The sequence below is a fragment of the Anolis sagrei genome, chromosome 5 (assembly GCF_037176765.1).
Source record: "Anolis sagrei isolate rAnoSag1 chromosome 5, rAnoSag1.mat, whole genome shotgun sequence".
Lineage (NCBI taxonomy): Eukaryota > Metazoa > Chordata > Lepidosauria > Squamata > Dactyloidae > Anolis > Anolis sagrei.
Window position 1 is genome coordinate 63509522 of NC_090025.1, and position 17933 is coordinate 63527454.

Consider the following 17933-nt stretch of genomic DNA (forward strand, 5'->3'; position numbering starts at 1 on the left):
TATTATAAACCCATCTGTTACTCCGTCTGGCAAAAAAAGATAGAAGTGTTTTACAAACTCTTCTCACCAATATACAATTGTTAGCTTCCTGCTGATAGCCCTTGTGTAGTCTTCATTGTATAATTATTTCAAGCAGGAAACAAACAGCCCACATGTTCAACAGTAATTACTAGTTCAATTAGCTAACCAGGAGCAGGTGGGGGGTTTGGTGGTATATTTTTTAGTATCAACAAACAGAGGATGTGGTGCAATATTTATACGTTTACTGCAGAGCAAGGGATTGTGGTATTACTTCAGCGTATTACTACCTTTCCTCTAAGTTTAATTTAGAGAACTGCTTGGTTCTTAAACCAAATTTCTGAGCAAAAAAAATTCAGAATTACAACTTCTTCCATTTTTAGTACTCCAAAACTCTGTTTCACTCGGATGAACAGTCATGAGAAGGACAATGGACCTGCATTTTCTATTCTTCACTAAATGCTTCTGTTGGATTTAACCCCACTGTTCAAACATGTTGGGGGAATATCTGAAATATGAACCTGCTCTATACAAAGAAGCACATGATTAGGAATCTTGCAGTCTATAGTAATTACTTGTATATATCAACTGGCTAACACAGTTCTGGACCAAGATACAAACTTTCCTTATGCTTTTCAATAGAACTAGTTTTCAGTCATCCAGCTATCTATTGTCAAATATCAGGTGCTAGAAAAGTCACATGATAAACATGCAGAAGTGACCAGACTACAATTATATAAAAGCAAGTTAGTCTTCTACGTGATACAAATGAAGCCATTTTTTTACTGATGCAACCCAATGGATTCTGTACTGGTAGAGCTTTCAATCTGAATTTTAAAGATGCTATCCAGCATGCTGAAGCTGTTGTGGGGATAAATTCTGCACCTTGTATAGCTCTCTTAAAACCTGGAGCAGTTTAATAATCTCATTAAAAATCAGATTTGCTAGCTGCCATTGGAGTTTAGTGCATAAGAAATAATGGCTTCAGCAAGTAGAACTTCGAGAAATCTCTTTTAAGTCACTTAAGAAACATGCCATGTTAAAATAATCACAGATTCCTATAAACAAGAATGGGCATATAATAATGTTCAGTAGAACATAAGGGAATGCCATACAATAGTTTGATGGTATCTCTTATTACAAATGGAAATCTCTGTCTGAAAATGGAATGCATATAATAGAGCATTTCTAAACTATATACAGGAAGTTCCCAAATTACAACAATATAGATTCTGTAAGTTTGTTCTGAAGTTGAAATAGTATCTAAGTACATTTTAAAGTGTACTTCCAGTCAAATTTAGCTTTGGATCACATAGGGAAGGATTAACCCCCCACCCCCCCCACCCCCCCAAATGGTGTTTGCATTGCTTATGCTTACTGTGCCCCATGATAACTTTTTCAGGAGTGAATTTCTTTCCTGAGGGAGATATTTCTCTCACTTCCTGTTGTCTCATCCCTGCTCTTAACTATGAATCATTTCCTAGGTGGATGTTTGTTACTCAGGGACTGCCTGTACAAGATTAGTTAGGTCCAACACCACTGTACTACTTCTTAATCTCTTAAAATTAGTCCTGACATATTCTAGAACGGTGGTTCCCAATTTTTAATGCTCTAGGTATTTGGGAATTCAATCTCATAAATCCCAGCCAGATTGGTCTATTGCCAGGAATTCTGAGAGCTAACGTCCAAAACATTGTTGTAGAAGATACTGATCAATTAGGATATTATACACTGAAACACACACACACACAACAGCCTGCTCACTGTATTTTAGGATCAGAATATGACTTTCCATCCTGCCTCTACCAAAAAACAAACAGTTAGGAATATTTGTCTGTCACATAGCTGCTGCATTAAACACTTACTCATAAATTCTGGAGAAATATGCACAAAGTCTTCAAAAGCTTTGTTCACTGCAGATATAACAAAACTGTCTGAAAATAAATTATCAGAATGATTTTCTGGTATCATTCATTTATTTACTGTCAAATAACACTAGGAATTGACCTGAATCTATATAAAAGGAAATGCAGCACTGCCATGGATTATTTAGCCTTCTTGATAACCATACCTTTAAAGATCAAACAGCATGCTTAGAATCAGTGAGATGACAGTTCCTGCCCAGACAATTTACAGTCTAAGTCATAAATGGTGATGAAAGAGGAAAATGTTGGAAAGGGAGTAACATTTCCGGTAAGTATGAAAAAGCAGGTTTCAGGGAACTCACTGAAGGAAGTTGTCCCAGGGAATAGATTTGTTTTAAAAGAGCAACATATTCAAGGCAATTCAGTATTAAAACAGAATAACAGAAATCATTGCGTGAGCAGTTATTTTATGTATTCAATTTTAGCATTCAGTATCTAAGCAAGGCCAACCGTGGTTAGTTCTCAGATGGGAGATCACCAATGAGTGCCAGGTACTGTGAGCTATATTTCAGAGGAAGGAATTGGCAAAATCATTTCAGAGTATTGCTTGTCTAAGAAAAATACACTCAAAATGTGTGACCCACTAAATCTGTGTGGTGGTAGTAAAAGCAGAATGAAGAGTGAGAGGGAAGGCTAAGAGAAAGGAAAAGGAAGCATACAAGACTTTCAGACCTAAAATGTTTGATATTCTGGAAGGGCATTGGCTGTTTGAATGCTGAGCAAAGACATGCCCATTCTATTCCATTTCATATTTGGACTCTTTTCCACCTTTCTTCTCCCATCTTCTTTAGTTGCCCCCCAATCCCAGTGCTTCATTTGATTCCCACATAGTACGCTGATTACTTTCTAGGACTTTCCGTGTCTCCCTTTTCAAGATAACAATGATAGACAAAGGACACACACTGCTGGAATCACAGTGAATCGCTGCAGATTGAGGCAATTCCAGCGGCACCCACCCAAGGGCATTGGGATCTGTCACCGTGTACTCCGTCTATCTCATCACACAAAGGGAAGCATCTTTAAGCCAGCTCAACCCATCTTGCCATATGGAAAGATGGGAGCTTCCTGTTGCATGCTGCCAGCAATTTTGACAATGGCAAAGGTTTTTTTTCCCACTTTTACCACGGAAGTGCCTTTAATGTGTGGGATGGGAGCCAGCAGGCTCCATGGCAAAAGTGGGGGGGGGGGGGCATCACCACCGCCATGAGAAAAGGTCCTAAGAGCAGATGTGCCTGTTTGGCAACCGAGACATGTGACTTATTTCCTCCAGTCCTAATTCCTGTTTTCCTTAAATCTTCCTGAATCTGCCATCAGAACAGCCATCTATGGTATTTTGATATGCCAAAATTAGCAAAATCATTGACACATTAGGCTGAATTTCTGAATTAATCTAGCAATCTAGTAAATAAGTCTCTATCAGTAGGTAAAACTAACAGGATAATTAACTAGTTATTTTGAACTTATATGTCTCATAATATTGAATCTTTCTACACAAGCAAATCTAAAATTGCTATTCATTACAAGCAATTAATTGCCCAGTAACAGTGACGCCCTTTCGTATTCCCAAGAAAGGTGATATTATTGGACCCAATAATAATAGACATACGATCAACTTATTATTTGCCATCCCTTGTCCACTAATAGAAAAATGACATCACAGTTCAGCAGTGCCTTTCATGAACTTCCAAGAATTAATTAACACAAATAATAAATATAAACAAGTGGGAGGTAACTGTGCTTCCCTGATCACAGAATGCTGAATCCAGAAATGTTCCTTCCAGGAGTAAAGGGACTATGTTCTCTGATCATGGTTCTGAGAGCCATGAGTAAACTGAGAGTAAACTGGGAACACATTGTCTAAACTTTAAGCAACTTTGTATTTCATTTTCCCCTCTAGGTTCCACAATAACAAAACAAAATTGACTAATGGGACCAGGAGGAGGCCCCATATTGCTAAAACAGAAATACTACATATCATTGTCATAGCTTTATGCTGATTTAAATGAAACAATGAGCTCTCATCCTTCATTTTCAGTCAACACTAATGAAAACAACAAGACAAAGTTATCTGCCGCTGAATGAATCTGTTAGTGTCAGCACAAATATTTGTTCTCTGAATAAAACTTTATGTTCATCTCTATGATCTACTCTACTCAGTGTCTATTAACTAGTTATATTTGACCATTGAATATGAAGTGGAATCATACTAGGCATACAGAAAACCATAAGTTAATTAATCTCCTGAAACTTCACATTTAATATGTCACATGGCAGAAGAATATACAACACACCTTTAGCCTATTTCTAGAAGTGGTATTTCTGTCCTTTTATACCGTGTTAAATTGTTACATTTGATTGACTGAATTAACCCATATTGTAGACTGCAGTGTTCATGTAGCATTTAGTTGTATGATCCACTGAATGAAGAATATCCCATTCTAATTACAAAAAAGCTGTCAAATATCTTCATAATGAATTGTCAGTTACTTTATTACTATTCAGAATGAAAATGCCAAAAGAAACTTACTTTCCTTTATAATTCTAATGAGATAGGGTTTGAAACTAATATATTTAAATGTGCAAATTGCAAATTGACAACAGCTGGTATTTTAATTAATGATGATATGACACTGATTGTAAGATCAAGGTTATAAAATGTGACACAAGTTCTTTAAATAGTAGGAAAACAGCAAGGATTAATCAGCACATTTAAATGGCTACTTTTGAATGTCCTTTGAACTCTGAGAGGTGTCTCATAATAATTCTTAATTGGCAGAGAGAAGAGTTTGCAAAACAATTAAAAGAGAAAAACATACCAATACTGTCACATTGGAGAGCTCATCATAATTAGCTGTTTCTTATCCTTTGAGCTCATGTGAAAATTGGGAGAAAACTTTTTATAAAGGATTGATTGACCATTAGGTCTTCCTATTTATTTACATTTAGTACAGTTAAAATGTGCTGATAAATTGAATCTATTGTGTACTACTTATGCTAATGATGAAAAGTATTTTCTAAATAGAAAAGTACATAAAGACATCGAATTTTAATGTGGATAAAACTCTAGTTTCTATATAAAAATCAACATAAATGTATATGAGGGACACTCTGATGTTTATTGAGCTAAGAAATACATTTAAAACTGACTCAAAATTTACTAGTGATAGATACTTGATGGGATAAATGAAGAAAGAAAGAACCTTAACAATGTCACATATTGTTATCGTAGTATCGTTTATGCAAAGTAGCTACTCTCATTCAGTTTGGTTTCTGTGGTAACTAATGAGTAAGTCAATAATTACTTTACCCCCCCCCCCCCCCAAAATAGAATCACATATTTCAACATACTTCTTTAGGTACAACACACACACACACACATATATATATACACACACACACACATACACATATAGGAATTATTTCTGCATAAGGGGAAAAAAAGGAATACTATGTGTGAAGTGACCCTAACTTTGCAAAGCTCATCAATTTACCACAGAATGGCTGTTGTAAGGAGAAGGGTCTCTATATCCCAGCTTTTCTCTAAAATCAATGAATTGCAAATATAATAGAGTTCAGAATATGAAGTAGTACATCTAACTGAAACCAAAGAGACTTGCATATGGATTGTCATGTATAGTATTGAACTATAAAACTGGAATTTTAAATCACACGTCATATGGTTTGACATTGAATTGTGATACCTACCATTTCACTTCTATTTCCATCTCTTTTTTGCTATTCTAACACCATGTATCTTGTATGGTTTTTAATCAACACATTAGCAAACCTTCTGCCTTTTACCAAGAGAACACTAGAGATATAGCTCTCGACACTGTAAAATAAATGCAGTTTGAGACTACTTTAACTCCCCTAGCAAAATGCTATGGAATTCCATGACTTGTACTTTGATAGCTGGCTAAAGACCTCATAAAATTAAAATTCCCATGATTCAGTAGCATTAAGCCACAGCAATTCAAGTAGTATCAAACTACATTAATTCTACAGTGTAGAATTGGACAATGTTTCTGGCTTGAATGGGCAGATTCGGTTTGAGGAAAGATTTCACAAAATTGTACTGACCTTTTCTTTTGTCACTGCAAATTGAACCACTCTCCTTGCTGATGTCTTCGTTGTTGTTGTTCATTAGTTCAGTCGTTTCCAACTCTTTGTGACCCCATGGATCAGCCCAAGCCAGAGCTCCCTGTTGGCCGTCACCACCCCCAGCTCCTTCAAGGTCAATCCAGTCACTTCAAGGATGCCATCCATCCATCTTGCCCTTGGTTGGCCCCTCTTCCTTTTTCCATCCATTTTCCCTAGCTTAATTGTATTCTCTAAGCTTCCCTTTCTTCTCATGATGTGGCCAAATCACTTCATCTTTGCCTCTACTATCCTTCCCTCCAATGAGCAGTTGGGCTTTATTTCCTGAAGTATGGACTGGTTGGATTTTCTCGCGGTCCAAGGCACTCTCAGAACTTTCCTCCAACACCACAATTCAAAAGCATCTATCTTCCTTCGCTCAACCTTCCCTACGGCCCAGCTCTCACATCCATAGATGACTATGGGGAAAACCATTACTTTAACTATGCGGATCTTCGTTGCCAGTGTGATGTCTCTACTCTTCACTATTTTATCAAGATTAGTCATTGCTCTCCTCCTAAGAGGTAAACGTCTCCTGATTTCCTGGCTGCACTCTGCATCTGCAGTAATCTTTGCACCCAGAAATACAAAGTCTGTCACTGACTCCACGTTTTCTCCACGTTTGCTGATGTTTACATTTCATTAAATGAGGCTTCCATTTCCATTCTGTTTTCAAAGACAATTTATTCCTTTTCTGATGCACGTGCTTCCTCTTGCACTCCCCCGGTATGTTTTCAGATCATTAGGGTGAGGACAAAATTACAAGCAATCAGACAAGGAGAAATGGCAAGTTCTTGTCAGCAACTACTTGTGGATTCCATTATGTTTGGGGAGGTGTGTCATCTTCCCAAGATTTTAGCCTCTATTGTAGCAGGAATTTGAAGATGCTGAGCCCATTTTGAGGACTCAACACTCTGGACAATCCCTTTAAAGTTAAGATAAACTCCAGTAACATGGAAGCCAGGCACCTCTACTTATTCTTATCTGAAATCAATGAAATCAGCATTCTGTGCTGTGACACTCCAATTTAGGAATGCCTTTTTCTTTGACCCCATCCACACTACCATTTTGTTCCATTTGGCAGGAAGAATGATTAAAAATCAGTTGCTAAACCACTTCAAATATTTATATGTTGGGTCAAATCTATATTTTAATTGAAAGAGTTTCTTGCAAATGTCTCATCTGGTAGTAGTTATTAAAATGCTCACTCTTCCAACCATGGTGAACACACCAATCAAATTTGTATAGATCTTTTTTTCACTAAAATAAGAGTTAAATCTGAAGAAATGATGTGCTTCTTCCATTCTGCCCTTAAATCCTAATGTCCCCATTTCTGGGACAAGTTCCAGCATGAGTAATTACTTTCTGTATTTTACTTGCATTTTTAGTTAGAAAAATAATTAGTCTCACTGTACTTCTTGAAATGGTTTTCAAATATTTACTCAAGATTTGTGAGCAAAGATGCTGCTCTATTCCTGTACCACAAAAGGGTATGAACTTCATTGTAATGTCATTCTCTTTCCTTCTGCTCAAAAAAGAATTACTGAATGGCCTTGATTTCTTTCAAAAAAAAGCAACTGGGAGTAGTTTGCTTTTTTTAAAAAAAATCCCCTTCTAATATTGTATTATTTGTGTAGAACAATAATAAGACTACATTTGAAGTATTGTGTATAATTTGAGCCATCACATTTGAAAAATGAGATTGCAATCCTAGGAAAGGACCACAAAAGAGCAACCAAAATTATGGAAGTCCAAGAAGACTTCCCTAATAATGCACAATGTTTTGGGGCTGTTTAGGTTGGAGGTAAAGGGAAGTTAGGAAAGAACAATGAAGATTATAATTGTGTATAGTATAGGTTAACTATAAATCCCAGCAACTACAACTCCCAAATGACAAAATCAATTTTTTGAGTGATGATCGCTCCTTGGGTTAGTAGGTGTCTTGTGGCCAAATTTGGTGGCAATTCATTCAGCAGATTTAGAGTTATGATGTCACTCAAAACGAACAGAATATATATATATAGAGAGAGAGAGAGAGAGAGAGAGAGAGGGAGGGAGGGAGGGAGGGAGCGAGCGAGAGACTACCTGTCCCCTGCCACATGTTGATGTGGCCCAGTCTGTGTATATGTGCTTTGTGTGTGTATATATTTGTGTATATGTGTATATATGTGTGCGTGCATGTGTGTGTGTGGTTTTGCACATGCGTTGTAATGCATTTTTATTTTTTGCCTTTTTAAGTCTCTTCTACTGTGTTTTTCAGTGTTTTTATGAGTGATGGTCACCCCCTGGCCTGATACATGTATTGTGTCCAAATTTGGTGTCAATTCGTCCAGTGGTTTTTGAGTTATGTTATCCCACAAACTAACATTATATTTTTATTTATACAGATAATGTTGAAGTCATACACCAGCCATGCTCATTCAGCCACAGTGATCCCTTTCTACCTGTATACAATATTGTGTGAGTGCAGGTTTGACATTATTTTAAAGATAACAGATGACAGTTTTGGCCCTAGGAATCCTCCCAAATTCATGATCATCTTAATTTTCTGGCACTCCCCTTTATGTTGTTTCTTCTCCTCCCACCACAGGGTGTCATGTAGATCATTTTAAAAACTCATTATTAACTACCTGGAATGAAAATGCAACACTAGCAGTCAAATAATTGAGTTACTGTCCAGTTAGTTTCTGAAAACAGGCAGATGTTAAAATATTTTTTTAACCTTTTAACCTTTGAAACAACAATAGAATAGAGCTATCATAATATCTTAAAGTATGTCACTTTTCTCTAAAAATAGGAAGATGTTAAACATTTTAACTGTAGAAGAAGATATTTTCTCTTGTTGATTCTGAGGATTAGGTTGATTCAGAGTCTGGATTATATTATATTTATCATCTCCAACTGGAATTTGTTATCTTCAATGGCTTCCTTAATATATAACATTCATGGGCTCTGACGCACAAGTTGTGTTTTTTTATTTGCCTTTTCAGACCAGCATTTGATAAGATATTCAATTATTTCAATAGCAGCCACTGGAAATGGATGGAGATTTAGTTCTTTATCTAGCTATTCAATAGCACTCTTTCAGAAGCAACATTTTGTAAATCCATTAACAGAATGCCACGGAGAAGTTAAAATCACCATCCAAACCCTACTGTACCATTGCCTCTTTCCTTTTTTAAAAAAGAAGGATGCTTAAAGCTTTGTGAATTTATATATAAAATGACTGCTGGCCAATGTTGCAGAATGAATTCTGCTGACCAGTTCTGTTCTGGCGGGTAAGGACATTGGATCAATTATGTCAGGTTGGATGTGATACCAGTCAGTTCTAATAATATCACAATCCAGCTCAAATGCTAGCTTTCTATATAGGTCAGGAGTGAAATTGATTCAGGAGTTCCTTCTGGAATACTCTAGTACAGTGTTTCTCAACCTCCCAAATGCCGCAACCCCTTAATATAGTTCCCCATGTGGTAGTGACCCCCAACCATAAAATTATTTTCATTTCTACTTCGTAACTGTAATTTTGCTACTATTATGAATCGTAATGTAAATATCTGATATGCAGGATGTATTTTCATTCACTAGATCAAATTTGGCACAAATACCCAGTATGCCCACATTTGAATACTGGTGGGGGGGGGGTTGATTTTGTCATTTGGGAGTTGTAATTGTTGAGATTTATAGTTCACCTACAATCAAAGAGCATTCTGAACTCTACCAATGATGGAATGGAACCAAACTTGGCACACAGAACTGCCGTGGCTAATAGAAAATACTGAAAGGATTTGTTGGGCATTGACCTTGAGTTTTGGAGTTGCAGTTTACCTACATCCAGAGAGCACTGTGAACTCAAACAATGATGGATCTGGATCAAACTTGGCATAAATATTCAATATGCCCAAATGTGAACACTGGTGGAGTTTGGGGAAAATGCACCTTGACACTTGGGAGTTGTAGTTACTGGGATTTATAGTTTCCCTACAATCAAAGAGCACCAAGGATAGAATTGGACCAAACTTCCCACACAGAACCCCCATGCCTTGAAGGGACTCATAGGCACGAGCCACCCTCCAGCCTTGTATGCTCTCCCTCACCCGCACATGCACACCATGCTGCCATGCACCAAGCACGCCTGCTCTCCCTTCCCTTCATGACCAACAGAAAATATTGTTTTCTGATGGTCTTTGGTGACCCCTCTGATATCCCCTTGCAACCCCCCCAGGGTTGAGAAGCACTGCTCTAGTGCCCCGAGTCCCAGGATCAGGAAGAATAATTATGCCTATCCTGGGGTAGGGCCTGGGCTACAATGTGACTAGACAGCAGCCCAGGAAAATGGTCACCTCTGATAGCATTATATCCTGCTGCTTTCCCCCATGCACCAAGACAATTGCACGTTCTTTGGTGAAACCATGTCCTAAATCTACTTGCTGATCCCACTAGTATAGAACTATTGAATTAATTTTTGAACTGTAAGTTAGCTGGTATGTAAATATCAGTATTCAAAACATCAACCATAACTAATATTAGCAATTGGAATTAGCCTGTCTCACACTTCCAAATTTTGCACCTAACACATTGTGTGTTTTGAGATATACATACATAAAATACAGGTATTTCTTTGAGAAATACATTTTAAAATATATATCAAAAAGTTTGCTTTTAACTACAAATGAATGCAGAAACTAAATGTAAAGGAATTGGGGAAGACACGAAAGTGGAATTGACTGGAAACAGAAACAGGCAAAGCAAACACAATAATCCTGTAAAAAACTGCACCCTATGATGAAGGGCAACCCTGTGAATATATGTGTTAAGGGGACAGAGGAGTAAAGAATTGCTCACTGGCTAACCTTTGTATTCATTATGTCTTTGAAAAAAAGGAGGTGACAGGATTTTTTTAAAAAACAAAAAACTAAGCCAACATGTCAATGAAAAAAGTGTTGTTGAAGGCTTTCATGGCTGGAATTACTGGTTTGCTGTAGGATTTTTGGACTGTATGGCCATGTTTCATAAGCATTCCCTCCTGATGTTTTGCCTGCATCTATGCATAGATGCAGGCAAAACATCAAGAGTGAATGCTTCTGGAACATGGCCATATAGCCCAAAAAATCCCTATGAACAAAGTGTTGATTTTGGCTTTTATTTGGAAAATGCTTTGAAATCCTGCAATGAATATGTCTTATTTTCAGGGAAACATATTACATCTTCTTTGTTTGAAGAAAATCATATATAATTATATCCTCCTTCCTAATGAAATATTTTTCCATGTTTCCTTCTAGCATAATAGATATTATTTAAAAGCTCTGTGCTAAATATTCCATATTTAGAAGCCTACATTTCCTTTCTATGCATGTGTTTGTTTTAGCCATGCATTTTGCAGTTGGGTGATTCCTTCCAGGCTGCAGCCATAGGGCCAGCCACTTGCCTATCATTGTTAAGTTCTTTGGTTCCACCCCTTTCTCCAGGGTTCTGGGAGGGAAAAGAAAGTTTTTAGTTCAGTCTTACAGTTTAGAAGCTCAGTTACAGGACGGGAGAGCTTCTCCCACCTGTAGAAAGCTTCATTTCTCACAAACTTCGGGGGAAAGCAGTTCCACAGCTTTACTAAGAAATACAGCCAGCTTTGCTGGAAGGTAAAGGACACCAGCTGGAAAATCTACAAAGTCTTGGCCGGTAAAGTCTACTCGGGTTACCCATAAAGCAAATTGGAATCGGGAGTAGGGCCCCATGCCAGCCTAAGAACAGATTGCCCAGGGAAGGGTCAAGGATTTGCTTTATAGAAGAAAGAAACAGTTCCTGAAGCAAGTTGCCAGTCTCTTGTGGGCAGATTAAGAAAGTTACCAGTTTTCCAGAGTTTTAAAGTATTTGATTGATTTGTTGAAGATTTAAGCATTAACAAAGAACCTTGTTAAACTTTCGAAGCTTCTAAAGACTTTGTATAGGGAAATCCATAGGGCCTCTCAGCGGAGGCACCCCAGGCGTCCCACTGGGCATATAGAGGCCACTTCCTGTTAATAGACAATTGCTACAGGCCCAGCATGTGACAGCACAAGCTCCTTGCAAAAAAAAAAAATCTAGCAAAAAAGACTACAAAGGCTTCTGTATCAACCTTTTCCTCTTTTGTTGTTTTTACAAGATTTAGAAATGTCAATTAGAAGATAATCAGCTTTTGGGCTTTTATTTCAAGGAACATAGATGGTTTATATAGTTAATTATTGGGATGCAAATCGAGAAACTAAGAGGCAAGTCACGGAAATTGGATGAAATAAAGCGCCATTTTATTGACCTAACTATTTGCATTTGAATTTGGGCTATTTGCTATGGTGAGGGAGTAACTTGATGTGGGTCTAGGCCAAGGAGCATATATCAATTCTTGACTACCTCTTAAGTCCACACCTGGGCAAAATACCTGGTCATAAATGGCAGTCCAATAGTCTGGGTTGCTACTGTCAGCTGAGAAAGCTAGCTGAGAAGCTTTTCCTTCCTCGCAAGTTACAGAGTATTCTGAGAGAAAATCACCCAGCCCAAAGGACAGTCTCATTCCTCAATTCCCAAGGCACATAACCTAGCAAGGTCATTCCAGAAGCCACCCTTCACCCAAAGGGGTTGCCAAGTGGTACACTGACTAGCTTCATATTTACCTCTTCCCCAATCCTGATAAGGGGGCAGGGAATTGACCTGTTTTATTCACACATGCACTGAAGATGACTCAATGGGCCAAACAAAGCAAAAAAGAGCATAATGATAGGGAGCTGCTGGCTTAAATAGTCTAGCTTTGCCCCCATTACATGCGGATTTCCAGCACAAGTGCTCACTTGACTACTCTTGGCCCCATTCTTGAAGGTCATCCAAACTGCTTCCCTCGATAAAGGCATCATTTCAGGGAGCACATGGAGGGGAAACAATACATCCCACCAAAATATCTGAATAGCACAGGCTGAAATAAAAAGGGCAAGATGTCCAGAGCAGGAAAAGACAATTATATGAATCAAAATTCAAAAGACTCTACTATCAGAAGTTGAAGTGTATTCAGGGAGTAGAGGATAAAGTGTATTAAACCTTAAATATAGTCTTCAGATTCCAAAATATACATACTCCAGAAAAGATTGGATACATAAAGGTGTATAATTTTACCCCTTGTGAAAATCCTAAGTAATCCGTGACAATAGGTTGTAGCTCCCATTTTACTGGCATTTAGATTAAACCATCTTCCTCCTAAGTACTTTTGAAATATAGACCAAATGTGCTTAGATATTTGCACTGTCAAAATAACAGCAATAACAGAATAAAAAGAGAATGTCATCCCACACTAATACTAAAATTAAAATGGACGCATACATTTTCAGCACAGTATTACTTTTGTTCTAAATGGATTCTGAATACATTTACAGTTTGGATATAATGGGGTACATTCTGGAGGAGTGGGTATAAGTAAAGCCTATCCATAATCTTTTGGAATTTTTAGTTGAAAATAGCTCTCTGCTTTTCTGATCAGCTTTTAGCGATGCAAGTCTAGTAATGACAGTTTGTTTTAATGGAATAAAGCATTGTTGCTCTGGCTTGATGTGTGAGATTGTTAATATGTTTTGAGGAGAAAATAGATTCAGTATAATGAACTTCTTTCTTTAAATTCCATGTTTTTTAATTTATTCCATTTGAATATTAAAAAACACAAAAAAAGCACAAAAACTGACACATTTTGCATAAATGACGCCCTGCTTCATATTCACTTATTTCAGTTAACATTATGCAAGGTGTTGATGACACAGATACAGTTTTATTATGCAGTTAGGAAAGGGAAATGCTCAAATTTAGAAATTAAGTAAGGACAGTTCTAAGCAAAAACTCTACATAAATAGAATATATTTAAATCACCCAAGGCAGCAAATATCACAATATTTTGCACATTATGTCTGCAGTACAAGTTATGCTATGCTGTCCTTATTTGACTTTAGTCTCTTTAATCAATTTAAACAAGATATTCCTGATTTGAGGATAGATAGATAGATAGATAGATAGATAGATAGATAGATAGATAGATATCTCACAACACAAGGAGTGACCATCACTCAAAAAATTATGATTTTGTTATTTGGGAGTTGTAGTTGCTGGGATTTATAGTTCACCTATAATCAAAGAGCATTCTGAACTCCACCAACGATGGAATTGAACCAAACTTGGCACACAGAACTCCCATGACCAACAGAAAATACTGGAAAGGTTTGATGGGCACTGACCTTGAGTTTGGGAGTTGTAGTTCACCTACATCCAGAGAGCACTGTGGACTCAAATAATGATGGATCTGGACCAAACTTGGCACAAGCACTCAATATGCCCAAATATGAACGCAGATAGAGTTTGGGGGAAATAAACCTTGACATTTGGGAGTTGTAGTTACTGGGATTTATAGTTCCCCTACAATCAAGGAGCATTATGAACCCCACCAATGACAGAATTAGGGCAAACTTCCCACACAGAACCCCCATGACCAACACAAAATACCGTGTTTTCTGGTGGTCTTTGGTGACCCTTCTGACTCCCCCCCCCCCCGGGTGACCTCCCCCCTGGGGTCTTGACTTCCCAGGTTGAGAAATGCTGCCTTAAAGTCATCCAGTTCAACTCCCTTCACCAGGGCAAGAAAACATAATCAAAGCCCTCCTGACAAAGGGCCATCCAGCCATTCACACGCACACATATATGTATAAGACAGATGCAGTATCAAAGATTTGAAAGGGACCTCTAAAGAAAGACAATGATGTGTGGCATGTTCCAGAGTAGGCAAACCAGACAATCTCCACATCAGCACTGGTAAAGAAACAACAAGAAATACTGTTTACCCACAAGCAGAAAGACATTACATACATTAGAAACCAACACTTTCTCATTACTTTATTTTCCAGATCACCAGACTGGGCCACAGCAACGCATGGCAGGGGACCGCTAGTATATGTGTGTGTGTGTGTGTGTGTATGTATATATATATAAGCAATTGTGCAGCCGTATCTGAGCACCTGCTAGTTTTCATGGAGAGTATGTTCTTTATTCATCATGTGTGTTCTGCTGTTAAACTCTGGTAAGATGAACTGTGTGAAGATAACATCATGAGCTTTCCCCAATCAATAGCATAACCTGCCAAACTTGATTACAAATATCTGATACAGAATGATTGTTGGGGCAGGACCTGAGGATAAGGGAACAGAGAGTTTTTCCCCACATTTTCCTTTAGACAGTTGTTATATTTCTGCCCATTGGTTTGTTACAAACCTGTACATACTTTTTCTTTACTAAAGCATATCAAAATACTAGAGAAAAAATTAGAATATTGTTGCTGCTTACCAATATCTCTTGACAACATTATTAGTTAGCACAATAAATGTATGATTAAGTGGTGGCCTGTTCCACTTTAAAAAAAGTATTATTTTTCAAAAACAGCCTTCAAAACCAATACTTGTCAGCACTCAAAAAGACCTAAAAGTATAAAAACAAAAGACAGAGCAGATCTGTTCAGAATGGGTAATGTACCCTGTTTCTCCAAAAATAAGATAGGGTCTTATATTAATTTTTGCTCCAAAGTATACGTTAGGGCTTATTTTTAGGGGATGTCTTATTTTTGAAGTTGGGCTTATATTTCAAGCATCCTAAAAAATCCTGAAAAATCATGCTAGGCCTTATTTTCAATGTAGGTCTTTTTTTTGGGGGGGGGGGGAGAGATAACATCTAGCTCCTGAGCAGCAGTAACGCAGTGTCTTTATTCATGTTGCCATCATATTCTGTATTATTTTATTATAAAATTGTTAATGGCACATTTTTCATTATCTTTCATTATTTAATGCTGTTGCTGTTGTATAATAACTGGAACTCCAATGTTTTCTAAAATAATGATAGGAATAGCACAGTAGTATGGAAAGAAAATTATAGTATAAGAAACCTTCACTGGGATGGTCTTCCATTTAATGGCCAAGGTGAGGAACTATGATAATTTTGATGACCCTCGGAGTTTGATGCTTGCCCAAGGGTGGCAAATGGAGGTAGTCCCAGGGTTGACACATAATCTTGACTATACCCATCAGGTGGATTTAAACTCTTTGTTTCTGTAGGTTGCAGCAATTAAATAATTAAATAACTAGGTCAAAAACTTGGCCCTTTATTTATTTTGGGTTGAGGGGACAAAGCACAGTAGTGTGGAAAGAGAATTATAGTGTAAGAAATCATCATCTTGAAACAAAGTTTTATTTATTAGGGCGCCCGATTTTTTGGAGGATGGTCCAGAGAGCGCTGCAATTAACTGTGTGGAATGCCTTTGCAAGGTCAATGGATGCCATGTACAGAGGTTGATTTTGTTTCCTGCATTTTTCTTGGACCTGTTGTGCAGTGAAGATCATGTCCACTGTTCCTCTCGATGGGCAGAAGCCGTTCTGGGACTCTGGGAGGGTGTCTTCTGAGAGGGGTAAAAGGCGGTTTGCAAGGATTCTTGCGAGGATCTTCCCAGCGGAGGTTAGAAGGGAGATATCTCGATAGTTTCCGCAGTCTGTTCTTTCCCCTTTTTTTGAAGAGGATGATGATGGTGGCATCCTTGAAATCTGCTGGAATTTTCTAGATCACCCACACTTTTTCTATGAGCTGGTGGAGTTGTGTCAGGTCCTCCCTTAAATATTTCAGCAGAGATCCCATCAGGTCCGCTAGCTTTGTTATTTTTTTGTTGGCTGATGGCATTGCTGATTTCTTCCAAACTAGGCATTGCTTGAAGCTCATCTCTGGTTTGTTGTTGTGGGATTTGTGAGAGAACCTCTTTGGCCACATTGGAGCTGTGGTTCAGGAGGCTTTGGTAGTGTTCTTTCCAACATAGTACATAGTTTTGGTCCTTCAGGAGTTTGGTTCCATCTGATGAGCGTAGAGGATGTATGCCATGGTTTCTTGGTCCATAGATTACCTTTGTGGCTTTGAAAAGTCCCTGAGCATTATGGGTATCTGCCAGGTGTTGGATTTCTCCAGCCTTCTTTGCCCACCAGTTGTTCTTGAGTTCTCTTGTCCTTCTTTGGACCTCAGCTTTTGCACTGGCTTAGATCTTTTTCTTAGCAGCATGGTTGATGTCTCTCTGCCATATATGGAAGGCTTTCCTTTTCTTGTCAATTAGCTGTTGGATCTCGTTGTCATTTTTGTCAAACCAATCTTGATGTTTCTTGGTTTTATATCCAATAGTTTCTTCGCAGGCTGTGATGATGGAGGTCTTCAGTTTGTTCCAATGTTCCTCAACAGTTTTGGGGTGTTCTGTGGGTAGATGGTCCTTGAGTGCTGTTTGGAGAAGGGCTTGTCTGGAGGGCTCCTGAAGGGCTTGCGTGTTCATTTTGTGCCTTGTCTTTCTTCCTTGGAGTCTGCGCTTGAAGGCGATCTTGATAGCCATCATGGATCAGATTAGCCTGTGGTCTGTCCAGCAGTCATCAGCATCTGTCACAGCTCTTGCTTTTCTTGCGGAAGAGTGTGTTGGTGATGACAAGGTTGTGTTATGCACATTTGGTGAGAAGCAGGATGCCATTCCAGTTGCTGTTTCCAATCCCATCTTTTCCTATGGTCCCTGGGCAGAGGTCGAACCCCCCCCCCCCCCGACTCATGCATTAAAGTCCCCCAGGAGGATGATTTTGTCCTCCTTAGGTATCCCCAATAGGACGGTGTCCAGCTGACAGTAAAAAAATTTCTTGATGTCTTCATCAGCATCTAGTGTTGGTGCATAGGCACTTATGATGGTTGCGAGTTGGTTTTTGGCAAGATCAATTTGGAGAGTTGAGAGTTCTTCATTGATGCCAGTGGGTGCTTTGGTCAGAGGTTTCACCAGATCATTTCTGATAGCAAAGCCAA